This window comes from Panthera uncia (genome assembly GCF_023721935.1).
Source record: "Panthera uncia isolate 11264 chromosome A1 unlocalized genomic scaffold, Puncia_PCG_1.0 HiC_scaffold_17, whole genome shotgun sequence".
NCBI lineage: Eukaryota > Metazoa > Chordata > Mammalia > Carnivora > Felidae > Panthera > Panthera uncia.
The window spans coordinates 53730116-53743651 of NW_026057577.1; positions in this window are offsets into that span (position 1 = coordinate 53730116).

The following is a 13536-nucleotide window of genomic DNA, read 5'->3' on the forward strand; positions in this document are numbered from 1 at the left end:
TAATTGCCAGAGGCTCTGCGTGTTGGCTGGCAGTTCTGTGCAGCCCATTGGGCACGAGTCTCCCACCCTTTGCTCCGACCCTGACTGCAAGGGAAGAAAGGGCTTTGGGGGACTGTGGAGTTCTGACTGCCAGTGACAAGCCTGCTAATGGACCCGTGTGGGCAGCATCAGGTCACAAACTAGCATCTAGGAATGGCTGGCGTAACTCCAGTGAGCCCTGCTCATGTAGAGTGTTGGGGTTTATGCTGCCACTGTAGGTATTTTACCTCCTGGACCTTCAGCTGAGTTTATATTGAAGTTCCAAGTACTCCTCCAGGGGGAGCAATCTGAAGGTCCCAACTAAGTATGGGGTACCAAGAAGTAATTTAAGGGAAACTCATCCCAGACTTGTTAGTTGGGTGCTCAGGGGCTGCAGTGTGCCAGAGAGAATCCCAGCCTTGCAGAAAGAAACTGAGCCACGTCACCTTCTCTACTTTATAGAAATAGCTTAAATAGGGTACAGGAGTAGAACCAGGGGCCTTAATTCAAGGCGAATGCAAAACAGGGTCTAGAGGAGTGATTATGAGCCTGGGTTCTGGAGTCAGACTACACAGGCCCAGGGCTCCTGCATACTACTTACATGACCTCAAGTGAGTTATTGGGTGGCCTTTCTGTGCCTCAGTTTTTCACTTGTCAGCTGAAGATACCAATAGTGTCTACCCCATAAGGTTATGTTGAGGTACACATGGAGCTCTTAGAGGGTACACAGAAAATTCTCAGTAAACCTCCATGATTATATTAATAGTCATTATTAGAGCTCACTTTTACATGCTTCGTTTCGGTGATGGTATTCACCAAATCCCCACCACTCCCTTGAAATGACTTTTTCAGAGGTCCCTTGATCTGAGAAGTTGGAAGTGGATTGCAGACCCCTCAATAATTCTTGCCACATCATCAAGAAGAAGAAAGAGAACAGGCATAAGCCACTTTTCCACAGTGGAAAAAGAAAAAACGGTTCATCTAATAGCACGATTGTCAAAGATGGGGAAATGTTGCTGCATGTGCCTAGGGCATCACTGGCTGGCTGGTTCTCTGGCCTTTTGTAGTTCCTCTTTTTACCAGGGTGTTGAGGTCATGAACTTGGTGACTTCACCTGGGAAGTGCTGATGGCTAATTCACCACCGCCAAGAAGGGAGGAGAAAGGGAAGAGCAAATGAAGAAGGCCTCAAGCTGTCATCGCTTGAGAGAGAATTAAGTATGACCTTTGTGGTTTTCCACTCAGGGACTTCTGCTAGAATCACCCTGGAAACTCACAGAGCAAAAGGGGACAGTATCTGCCATTTCTTTGGTAAAAGCTACCTCCAGCAAGTTGCTCATTTTAGAGGACATCTGACCGTATTGTCTTAGTACATCATGCATGATCAGTAGGGAGGATTGGGACACCGGCTGTCACATGAACACACAACATGCCCAAGGCTGATTCAGTATCAATCCGTTTCCCTGAGCCCAAATTAATATAACCCAGAATAGACATAGAGAGAAAGGAGCCATTTTCCAAGGGTTGAGACTTCCGCATGCCTCCTGATTAGATACCATAGGAATTTCTGTTGGTTCTGTCTTCTGACCCAGTGGATTCTCAGGTTCAACTTGTTGGGCCCAGTGTGATATGTTGCTGAATGACACATAGAATCTCCTGAACCTCCTCAGCTAATCCCACTGGATCCAGGCAAACTGGATCCAGCTCTACTATTCCTCTTGTGCCTCCATTTGTTCCCACAGACTCTATAAAGAAGACCACCTTGAATCCATAGGTCATACACTATCAAAAGAAGAAAAATGTTGAAAACTTGATTGACTCATTAGTGGAACCCAGTACGTTTTCTTTTTCTTCCTTTCTTTCTTTTTCTTTCTTTCTTTCTTTCTTTCTTTCTTTCTTTCTTTCTTTCTTTTTCTTCTTTCTTTCTCTTTCTTTTTCTTTCTTTTCCTTCCCTTCCTTTCTTTCTTTCTTTTTCTTTCTTTCCCCTTTATCTTCTTTCTTTCTTTCTCTTCCTTTCTTCCTTTCTTTCTTTCTTTCTTTCTTTTCTTTCCCTTCCTTTCTTTCTTTCTTTTTCTTTCTTTCCCCTTTATCTTACTTCTTTCTTTCTTTCTCTTCCTTTCTTCCTTCCTTTCTTTCTTTCTTTCTTTCTTTCTTTCTTTTCTTTTCCTTTCTTTCTCTCTTTCTTTCTTTTTCCCCCTTTTCTCTTTTCTCTCTTTCTTTCTTTCTTTCTTTCCCTTCCTTTCTTCCTTCCTTTCTTTCTTTTCTCTTTCTTTCTTTCTTCCCCTTTTTCTCTCTCTCTTCTTTCTTTCTTTCTTTCTTTCTCTTCCTTTCTTCCTTCCTTTCTCTCCCTCTCACTCTCTCTCTCTCCCCGGTACCTTTTCTTAAACCAGTAATTGTAACAAAATCATTCTCTTATGTTATAGGGTCCAAAGATCTCATTCTCTTGAACTGAAATGAAGTTGTCTCATGGCCCTTGTTACTTCCACCCACCATGCTCATGTTATGATGGTGTGTACTTAGTTACTTTAACTGCTTCCCTGTTATTCCTGCAGTTTGTTTATGCAGTGTGGGCTGCTCACCCTCCTGGAGCTGATAAACTCTGCTGATCCCAAGGCGGAGAGTGAGCCAAGAGCAGCATCTCAGAAGCCGGAGAGGTGGAGAGCCAGGAAGATGAAAGAGAGGAGTGGGCCTTTGATTTTACCGAAGAAAGTTGGCGTGTTTGTGCAGATTTTTCTATGAGATGACATAACATGATTCCTAGTAGCAACATGCCATCTGGCTGCAGTGCTGTTGGTGTCATTCAGGTTCCCACTGGGAAAAGCAGCCGGAGGACCAGGCTTAGCCAAATGCCTGCAGACATTTCGGCCTCAGCTGCACCCAATGTGTCCCTACTGGCTCTTTGCACCAAGTTCTGAAATTCATCTGTGCGTAGAAGCAAATGTTCTCTTTCTGCTTCTGTGTGACCCTTCTGCTGCAACCAATTAATATTCATGAAAGAGAATATTAATTCTTTTCCAAGCTGAAACTCAGAAATAAAAAACAGAGTAAGGGTTGTTTCAAGACCAAGCTAAACCACCTCCCGGATTTGCCTGTGTTGAAACAACTAGCCATCTAACAAAACCGGCCAGTGGCAGACAGGACAGTAAATCCAGGACCTCCAGGCAAGACAATTCCTGGAGTCTGGGTGGGAGATGGGTAAACAGACAAAGGATCTGAGGGCATGCTTCATGTTAATTCCCCTTCCTATAAAGGACCTGGTGCTGGTTCATGCTGGGAGCTAGAATCATTGCGTTAACATGTCACCGGCAGTATTTGTGCAGGAACTGTTATTATCCTCACATTGCTGAGGGGTGGGCTGATGCTCTGAGAGGTTGAGTGATTCGAGCAAGGTCATTCCGTGGTGGAGCCAGGATTAATTCAATCACGGTCTGACTCCAAAGCCTGGGAATGGTTTTTAGCATATTCTCCACTGCCACTTCCGTTAGATGTAGATAAAACATTGTGGGCCCTGTCCACACAGGAACATTTCTTGTATGTCTAAGACGACCTGTCCAGGGGTTGTGCTTAGTGTTTTACCAAAAAATTCAATTCCAAAACGTTTATTATTCCTGAACACTAGGGATAATAAGAGCAGTGACGTATCGAGCATTTACCGGGTATGAGACATTATACCAAGTGCCTTAAAATGCATCTAATCATTACCCCATAGTAGGTGTTACTGTCTCCGTTTTATGGAAAAGAAAAGAGGTCTAGAGAAGTCATGTAACCTGTCCAAGCTCCTATGATATAAGCTTGAACCATATGCAAGTGCGATTTTGTGGGTCAAAGCCAATCAAATATAGGTCAGTTTTATTGTAACTAGCAAAATTGGGACTTGAGTCTGGGTCTGGCACTTAACTCATTAGCAAAAGAATGGTCTACGGCATGAAGTTGGGCTCAGTTGTCCTTGGCATCTGATGGAAAATAATGCTTCATATCAGGTAGTAATAAACCATCAGAAACTGTTTGTGGTGGCTTTACAGTGCATGGACCTATATATGCCTGTAGAGTGAACAGACACCAGCATGGTTGGGATGTTGTCTAAGTGGTGGAATTTAAACTCAGCCCTTGGATATCATACCAAATCCCCTTCCCCATCTTTTTGTTGTTTTCTACTTGATTCCATCTGCTTGCCTTCAGCTCTGCCCTGTTATTGTCTCCGATTCCTGTCCTTGGATTCACCTTAAACTCGTGCTTCTCCTGTCATGACTTGTTTTGACCTGGCTCCTCCTTTGGATTGGCCCTGGGCCTTAGGTTGCTCTGTGTGACTCATCCCCTCTCTTGGTTCCCACCTCTCACCTCACTCTGGGCCTCTGTACTTTTGCTCTCGATTCAACCCTCTGGGGCTTCTGGCTCTGGCTCTCAGATCCAGCCCTGCCTGGACAGCTATTCACCCTGCGGCTGACCCTGATGTTTCCTTAGTTCCCAGTTTTCCATGCCAGCCACTATTCTCCTCCAGACTCCAGCTGATCCAACTTCCCAGTGTGTGGGTGGGGGAAGGATAGACTTTGAAAGTGTTAGTGATAAGTCTGGAGGAGGAGGGAAAGTTAGCTAGCTCTGTTTGGTTCCCATGAGTAGGAATGAGTTCTTTGGAGAAGAGGCAATTCTAGCAAAAGCCATCATCAGAAGCTGGTGGCTGTGGTTTCAGGGAAGGGACAACCATGGTGAAAAAGTATGGTCATCGGTGGGAAAAGTTGAAAAACAAACAAACAGGGGAATTAGGTTCTGTTGGTGACCCAAGTATGCAGATCACTTAAAAGTTTAGTTCTCAGAGCAAATTACCGACCAGGCAAAAGAAACAAGCAGGTGATGCCCCTAAGGAAAGAGGCAGAAGGAGGGGGAAGCTGATTCCGGCAGTTTTCATCAAAAAGGAAGATGCATTACATCTTCCTTTTCTCTGAGCAAAAGTGGAACTTGCCTTCCTCCTGGCAAGCCCAGGCATTTGGCTTCATCTCTGTAGGTCAACTCATTAAAGGGGCAGAAGTTTTTTAAAGATTTGGGAACAAGCACCCCAAAGGAAAGTGATGCCGAAAGGTATCAGCTGAGGGAAACCAATCAACTTTATTGGAAAATGAGAAGGACCACAGGAGCTACATTGGGGACGATTGGGAGGTGGCGACCAGGACATCACAAAGTGCTGTGTCAACTTAACACAGGGCTTCTTTAATACCTGGCCATTCGAAGACTAGGCAGTTGATCGTCCCCATGCTTCAAGACAGATACCTCAAGGACAGCTGTTCCCCTACAGTTGGATCATTCTTGCTTTCTCTGAAGAGACAACCAAACAGACAGGTGTGGGCACATGACTGGGGCATGGCAGTGAAAGGACACTGTGGGGATAACAGGAGTTAGAAATTTTAATTGGGTGTGACGGGGCCCAGAGAGTAACCAGGAGCAGAATGGGAGCTCCAGAGGGTTAGAACCCCTCCATTTCTAAACTGATATCCTTCTGGGGCCGGGCCACTTCCTCCGAGCAGGACTGACAGTGTTTCCGTGGACCTGACTCTCCGGGAGAGATCGCAGGGTGACCTGGTCACTTTGGTGAGCCTGAGAACATTGACCAGTGATCTAGGAAATGAGCTTTGGAGGCAGATGCCTGGGTTTAAATCCCAGTCCGACCACTTTCTATCGCTTAAACAAGTCTCTTTATCTGCTGTCATTAGTGGTAAAAATGGGAAAGTGATAGTTACCTCATAGGGTTAAATAAGAGCACGTACGTATGTAAGATGTTTAGCAGAGGGCTTAATTCGTACAAAATATTGAAAAAATGGTATGTGATGTGATAGGGAGGATGATGCTGATTCTTAGTTTGAGAGTCAGGGCTGAGAGGAAAAAAAAAAACCCAACAACAATGCTTTAGTTTTTAGCCTCAGAAACCTTTGCTTCTCTATAGGTAACCTTTCAAGCTCCGGGCGCTCTTCAAAAACCTTGTTTTTCCTGCTGATACTGGGCCTCAGACTGCATTCACAGATGCAGACAAGATGGTCATTTCTTCTTTGTCACGTGGCCTCCAGAGCAATGTTCTCTCCTCGCTGTCTTTCCCACTCCTGGGGCAGGTGGTGCTGCCCGTGCTGACCAGGAACACCTGAGAGAAGGCATTTGATTAAGGGTCATCCAGTCTTCCCTTTGAGCTGGAGGAGAAAGCACGCCTTCTGACAAAGCGATATGACAACCACCAAGTGCAAAGTAGGCCTATGTTATTTCCTGTTGGGGCATCAAACACTATATAATGCATGCCTATTAGATAGCAGGGTTGTTGGGGCACCTGGGTGGCTCAGTCGGTTAAGCGTCCGACTTTGGCTCAGGTCCGTGAGTTTGAGCCCCGTGTCGGGCTCTGTGCTGACAGTTCAGAGCTTGGAGCCTGTTTCGGAACCTGTGTCTTCCTCTCTCTCTGCCCCTCCCCCGTTCATGCTCTGTCTCTCTCTGTCTCAAAAATAAATAAACATTTTTAAAAAATTAAAAAAAAAAGATAGCGGGGTTGTTGAACAGAAGAGTGATTTAGAAGGGCCTGATGTTGAGACTGTTGCTCGATCCTTCTTTAGTAGAAAATATTTCGTTTCCATTTACTGGAAGTGATACATCTCAGTACTGGGGTTGAGTTCCACCACAGTCGTTAAAACAGGCTTGAGTGTTCCACACGCTTGTGGTTAATGAGTGTTACACTTTGGTTGCTCTGTTTTCTGTCTTGTAATGTCCAGTCCTGCCGGTGTTGTATGTGCAAAGGAGGGGGCTGAGAGTGCTTTGGCCGCAATTTGTATCAGCATCAAATTGACTTAAGGAGTTAGCGTGGGTCCATAAATATCCTTGCGCATGTTTATTTCATTCTGTGTTCAAGTATGGCAATATTGACAGTGTGACTCAAAACGAATTATAATAAAAAAAGCCGAATTATAATTTTTAAAGGATGGTTATGTCGTGAACATTGATTATTTTCTTGTGTTTTTACAAACTGAACATATACACATAACTTGGTATATATCAATACAACATAGTCACTCTCTCCAGATGATTAGTCCTCCATGGTAAGAATTTTCCAGATAACTGAAACTTAGTGAAAACATATTTGTTTTAATCATTTAAATGAAAATCTTTTTTTTAAAGCATAAAACCTATTTCTCTGACTTCTTCCTGTGATTCTTAACACAACCTAACCTTTTCTTGATAAATCAAAGGGTTAGACATCATCGTCCTTGTACTGGTTGAAAATGGGCCTGTTACCGAGGTCCCTTCATTACGTGGCAACATCTTTGGAATTCTCATTTTTAGAATATTCCTTATACCCTCCCTTGCTGTCGTTGTGTTGATGTAACTTCCTGCTTCTACCAGTGGGCCTGCTTGTTTGCTTCCTCCTTAAACCAGCTGTTCCTACTCAGAGTGGGACGGAGACACCAGATAACTAATCTTAGGGAACTTTAAAGGAAAGCAAGAGTAAATAGACTCTGAGTGGGGCCTTCTTAGGAATAAAACACTTACATTTCAGTACATGGACTTTGTGAAATCCCTTTTGACTATTCCTCCAGCTTTTTGTGCTTGTTTTGGTGTTTTCCTGAATATCCTAGGTAGGAGAAGTTGCAAGATGTCTGACTTCTAGGTAATTGAGATGTCGCTGTAATCTTGAGAAAGCAATCTATCACATTAGCTTAGGTGGCTCTGTGTCTGTCAACTCTGACAGCAAAGGGTGCAATATTCCTCATCAGTCCTGCCCATTTGAATCCCTCCCCTGGTTCCCTAAGGGTATAACTTTGATGTCAACCACACAGTAGTCTGTTATACATAGTAGACCCCTGGAATTCACCAGAGATCTATTGTAAGGCATTAGCGAATCCTCAAAATTGCAAATATTATTATTACATAAGAGTCTCGCCCACCCAATGCAATAAAATGTGGTAGAAAAATGTACGTGTTTCTTTAGACCTTTAATGACTCTACATATAGGACTTGAGTTACTTATAAAATCTGGTTTGCTTTCTTTTGGGGGCCCTTTCTTAAAAAATAAACTAACTTTATTTTTTACTTTTTTAAATGTTTATTCATTTTTGAGAGAGAGAGTGAAAGGGCGGGGTGGAGGGGAGGCGCAGAGAGAGAGGGAGATTCGGAATCTGAAGTAGGCTCCCAGCTTCGAGCTGTCAGCCCAGAGCCCGACGTGGGGCTCCAACCCACCAACTGTGAGATCATGACCTGAGCCGAAGTGGGACGCTTAACTGACCGAGCCACCCCGGTGCCCCAAAAAAGAAACAAACTTATTAATTCACCATCATGACTGCATGGGCTGTGACCGAGAGAACTGAAACCCTGTTTTCGGGTAGATGCTTTGGATTATGCTGCTATTGAACAGTCAGCTAAGTGATTCCTTACACATACCAGGCTCCCACATAGAATGATTCAAGTTTGCACTTGGAAAAATACAGTCGGTCATAGACCAAGGACTGCAATCTCAGATGCATGCAGGACCAGGTAAATGAGCGATTATATTTACATTCATGAATGCACTCTGTTGGCATTCCCATTCTTGTCTATTCTAAACAGCTTTCCGCATAGCACTTATGGCAATTACCTCGAAGGGCTCTCTCACATGATATTCTAACCCCCTTCTCCCTTGTCTTTCTAACCTCTAGAGGCTGAAACTTGATTTGCCAGTGTCCTTGCAACTCAGAGTAGACATATGACAGAGTCCTGGCCAATGGGACACAAGTAGAAGTCTGTGGGAGGCTTGCCTTTTGCCCTTTCTCCTTTTTTCTACCTGAAATGTGCAAAATGCCTTCCACCCATGAACATGAAAACTACACAAGAATGGTAAAACAGAAAGATGAAAGGTGTCTGTGAGTGTGACAGCTTTGTGGGGCACTAACCTTCCTACTTTAAGCTAGCGTTTTTTGAGTTTATATCATTTGCAGTTGAATATATTCTTGACTGGTTTGCAGATCATAGTTTTTATCATGTTTTATTTCATAATGGAACATTAAGCTGCATTCTTTCACTCAGACATGCTTTTTCCTGTTACACACACAGTCATAGTCTTCCTTTATGCAAGAAATGCTCCCCCATCTTTAAAACACAAAACAAAATATACCTATCAGTCTATTTTTCTTTTCTGTTTTTTGAAAAAAATAATTTTAGCATTTTTTTTAAGTGGAAAGATAAATAAATGTTAGCTGCTGACCTCTGGGTAAATGCTGGGAAAAAAAGTAGGAAATGATGAGGACTGTGGAAAAATGGACGACTCACCCTCCATCTAAAGGGATCTTTGAAATGGGAATATGGACCCAGCATTGTCTATATTTTCCAAAAGAGAAACATACTTCATTTTTTAAGAGAATCTAGAAATAAATTTGTGATAGGTCTTATTTTTACAAATTTCTTGGCAGCTAATTTATGAATTTTTAAACACTCTGTGAGACAACATTGTGTAGGATAAGCTATACATGTATGCCTGAACGATTTGGCTGGATGCCAGTTTGTATCTTGTATCATGGGGGAAGCTCACTAAAACTGCACACTGGAGAACACCAAGAGTCTGTCATGCTAACTCATATTATTTGTTATTATTTCACAAAGATAAAATCTTATCTTTTCAACTCAATCGGAGGCAACCCAAAAGAAAGGAACAGCCTATATTTTTTCATATTCCTTAAGGTATCTTCCCTGTGGCTCTCTGGTGGGTCTTGGCAAGATATTTTCAAAGAAACATGATACCCCGGTGCCCAACACTGACATGCCTTTATAGAGTGTTAACAGAGGGCACAACACCGTGAGAAACACAAAAGAGTGTGGGAAAAAACAAAAAGAAATAGAAGAAACTGTGGTAAATCCTTCTAGTCTAATGGAAGAGACCACACTCATGTGACCTAGTGATTCATGAGGAATAGCAACCACAGACTCAACCCGGGACAGGGGGCGTTGCACAAATTGCATACATAGATCCTGAAAAAAACAGAAAAACAAAAAACAAAGACCAAAACAGAGTTTATTGAGGAATGGGACACCTCTTTCCCAAAAGAATCTGAAAACGGAATGTCTTTTCTTAGACACAGTGAAAAATCATCTCTGCACGAATTGTTTATTTGTATACACATAGCGTGTTTCATAACAGGTTAGGTGAAAATGGAAAATGTGAATGCTGAGAATATGCCAGATATGTTTGTTAAACATTAAAGTGATTTCTATGATAATGAATGCATGCTTACCGAGCTGTGAACATTTCGAGTAAGATAAATTACCAAGTACCTTGGTGCATTTAACAACTCTGGGATGTTATCGGGGCTGGGAAATTAAATTTAATGTTGCACATAGAACATCCAGCCAAGCCCCCAAAGAATGTGGAACGAAAGCTAAGGGAGCCACGCGTCTTTAGAAAAATCCCCAAACTTGACCAACAACATGTGCTTGCTTGATTCCTCAAGTTTCAGCAGGCAGAGAGCCAAATTTTCTGAATTCATGTCATACCTGTGATGGTTTCCAAAACTAATAGCTCTTGCTTTTGTTTGGATGATATTGTCATGGATGATGTTATGACAAGAATAATGAGATGGGGCGAAAGCCAGAAAGGGACAGGGCAGCTGTTGGAAGTCCAGAGTGGCGTTCGGCTGACCTCATCGGTAGGAAAGGTAAATAAAAGATTTATGAGGTTCTTGTAGGTGGACCTATCTGGGCTGGGTGCTGTGGAGGGGGCCCAGAGAAACATAAGGGATCTGTTTTTGTGCCCACCAAGGTGCCTACAACTCAGGCACTTTAAAAATTCACAAGATTTGCTATGGAGGCAGATGCCTAGCTCAGATCTTGTCTCTGTGACATCATGTATTAGGCTGTATGACCTTGGGCATATTAAACTTTTGAGCCTAAACTCAGTGTCCTCATCTGCAGTATGGGGCTAGTACCTCTTACTTTAGAGGATTGTTAGGAGGGTTCAGGGAGGCCCAGAGCTTAGTTGCCCGGTACAGAATCCCTCCCACGTTACAGGCTGGCTGGTGTCTCGGTGTTACCACAGCTCAGCATTATGCAAAAGACCGCGTGAATTAAAGATGGTTCCTCCACAGTAGCCTTATTATCCAGCTAGATTGATAGAAATCACATTTGGCCCAAAGGGTACCTTGACTGTTTGGTGAAGACACGCCTGATGGAAGAGACCCTGGTGGGTCCAAAGCACGCTGTGGCCTGAAGTGGTTTTGTGTTTTTGGAGCCTAACACTGCACCTGCCCCTGGATAATGTGTGTTAACAGATGGTGCCCCTGGAAATTTAGACTGGAACCAATTAGGAGGGATGTCGCCAGAGCCCCCAGACCCCTGAGTCCTAGAAGTTTGTAGTTGAGCGTGATTAAACACCATACAGTCTGAACACCTTATTTTATGGAGGAAGACATCTGCTCTCCTCTGCTTATGCTCCATCACTCACGGCGGAAACTGCTGGCAGGAGCCACAGCCTGGGGAGTGGTTGGCTCATGTTGCACATCTTTTAGAACAGTTCTTCCTCGGCCCAAACCCTCCACTTCCACCTCTGCCACCTGGCATTTCCCTTGCTGCTACTCTGTCATGCAACTCCAGTTCCCACTGAGGGCAGAGCAGAGGAAATGAGAGACGGTGGGCTTTGTGCCGGGTTGAGCTGTTCCCTCGGGGTAGCGTAGCTGCCCATGAAGCCTGGGATGGGTTTGATAAAATTGAGGCCAGAGGTAGACTGATAAACCAAGATAATTTCTCTCGGATGTTACTGACAATACTGAGGCCCAGGGCTTAAAGACGATCAAACAAGCAAACAACAAAGTCAACCTCCTTTACGAGGGTGGGGAGAATGTGCAAGCTGGTGTTTCCTTTGGGATTGAGAGAAGCACATGAAACCGTTAGTTGTCTTATTTGAGTCTGTGCCTCTCTAGCCTCTCGGTGCTTTCTAGAAAACAATTATGTCAGAAAATTTCATTAATTTTATGTCTTTGGGTAATTCCCTGACTGTAATTGGTTTTGAGAGTGTGGTGATTGCAGAGCCGCTGTGGGTAAGCGCACAAATGAAAACAACCTTTTCTCAGTGTGATGAAATGTAATTGAATGATGGCTCCAATTTTTAATAACCCCAGAACATTAATGCTCTGGGAATGCAACTGTTGCTATTGGTTACAAGATAGCACATTACCCAAGCATGCATGAAGCCCCATGGTGATGGAAAATGGAGACCATTGCATTTGCCCAGAAATGACAACAACAGTAAATAACAACAGCTTATAATCTACTGGGCGCTAGGTACCGTTCTAAAAATTTTTGGTTTACTCATTGAATCCTCACAGCAGTCCTTCATGGTAGGTGCTATTGTAATCTGTTTTGTAAATGTGGAACCCAAGGCCCAGAGAAATTGGAAAATTTACCTGACTTTCCATAGCTACGATACGGCGAAGCCAGTCAGAGAAATATTGCCAGCCCCCGCCCCCTGCAACGATCATATATGAGACGTGTTGGTTTCCTACCCACTTTCTTAACCATTTGGATGTTTATCTGGCTTTCCTCCCTTTCCATACACTTCCCATGTGTTAGGTTGTACCATACGAAATTACTATTTTTACAAGTATGATCATTGACTATTCCAGTTTCAGATAGTTAAACCTAATATGCCATGGTCCAGTGGTCATTCCTAGTTAATTTAATGAAGACACTAGGCACATTCCATTTTCCTGATCATGGTCATCTATTCAGGAGGAAGGCACATGATCACTGTAATCCAATTAAGACAGATCTCAGGACTCTTGCCTAGAATGTTGGGATGGACATTGTTATGTGTAGATATAAGGTCCAGAACTCTTATAGCCATCTGGATAATAGCTTAACAATAGAAACTACCCATGGAGATTCCATATCTATCCATAGTCGAGGGAAGCACGAAATGTAGACCCAGGATACTATTTGGGCCACACCTGATCGCTGATCTCCCTACTTTTTCATTTAGATGAGCCAATCCGTCCTCTTTTTATAAGGCAACTGAGTTGGCAGCTGAGATGACTTTTGTTCCCAGCTGTAGTTCGGTCCTTTTTGAGTGGAAATTACCTTTTGCATTTGACATAAATGGCAGTAAATCCAGATGAGAGGGAGTCTCCCACATGTCACATGCATGGGCGAAGGAGGCCTCCCCCTGAATTCCAACAGAGCCCCCACAGGCCCATTTAGTTTCCATATGTTCGCTTCTTGCCCCAGAGTGTCTTGGAGGGGGTGACCTCCTTTCGGGTCAGGCATGCTTGCTTATCAGTCTGCAAAATGAGGTGTCACTCTCCACGAAAGAGGGTGGAGTGTCGTTAAGCCATCTCCAGCTCAGGCTTGGAACCTCCCTACAGGAATTGTGTTTTCCCAGCCAATGGTCAGTCACCCGTGCCGAACAAAGTGGCTCATGTAGACTCAGAGAGTTGCCAATAAGATAAGGAACTGCTATCAGATTTCACCCTTGGAAGTTCTTCCTCCCTTTTTTTTCAGTTTAGGATTGATTCATCTTGAGTTTCAAGATAGGAGAAGGT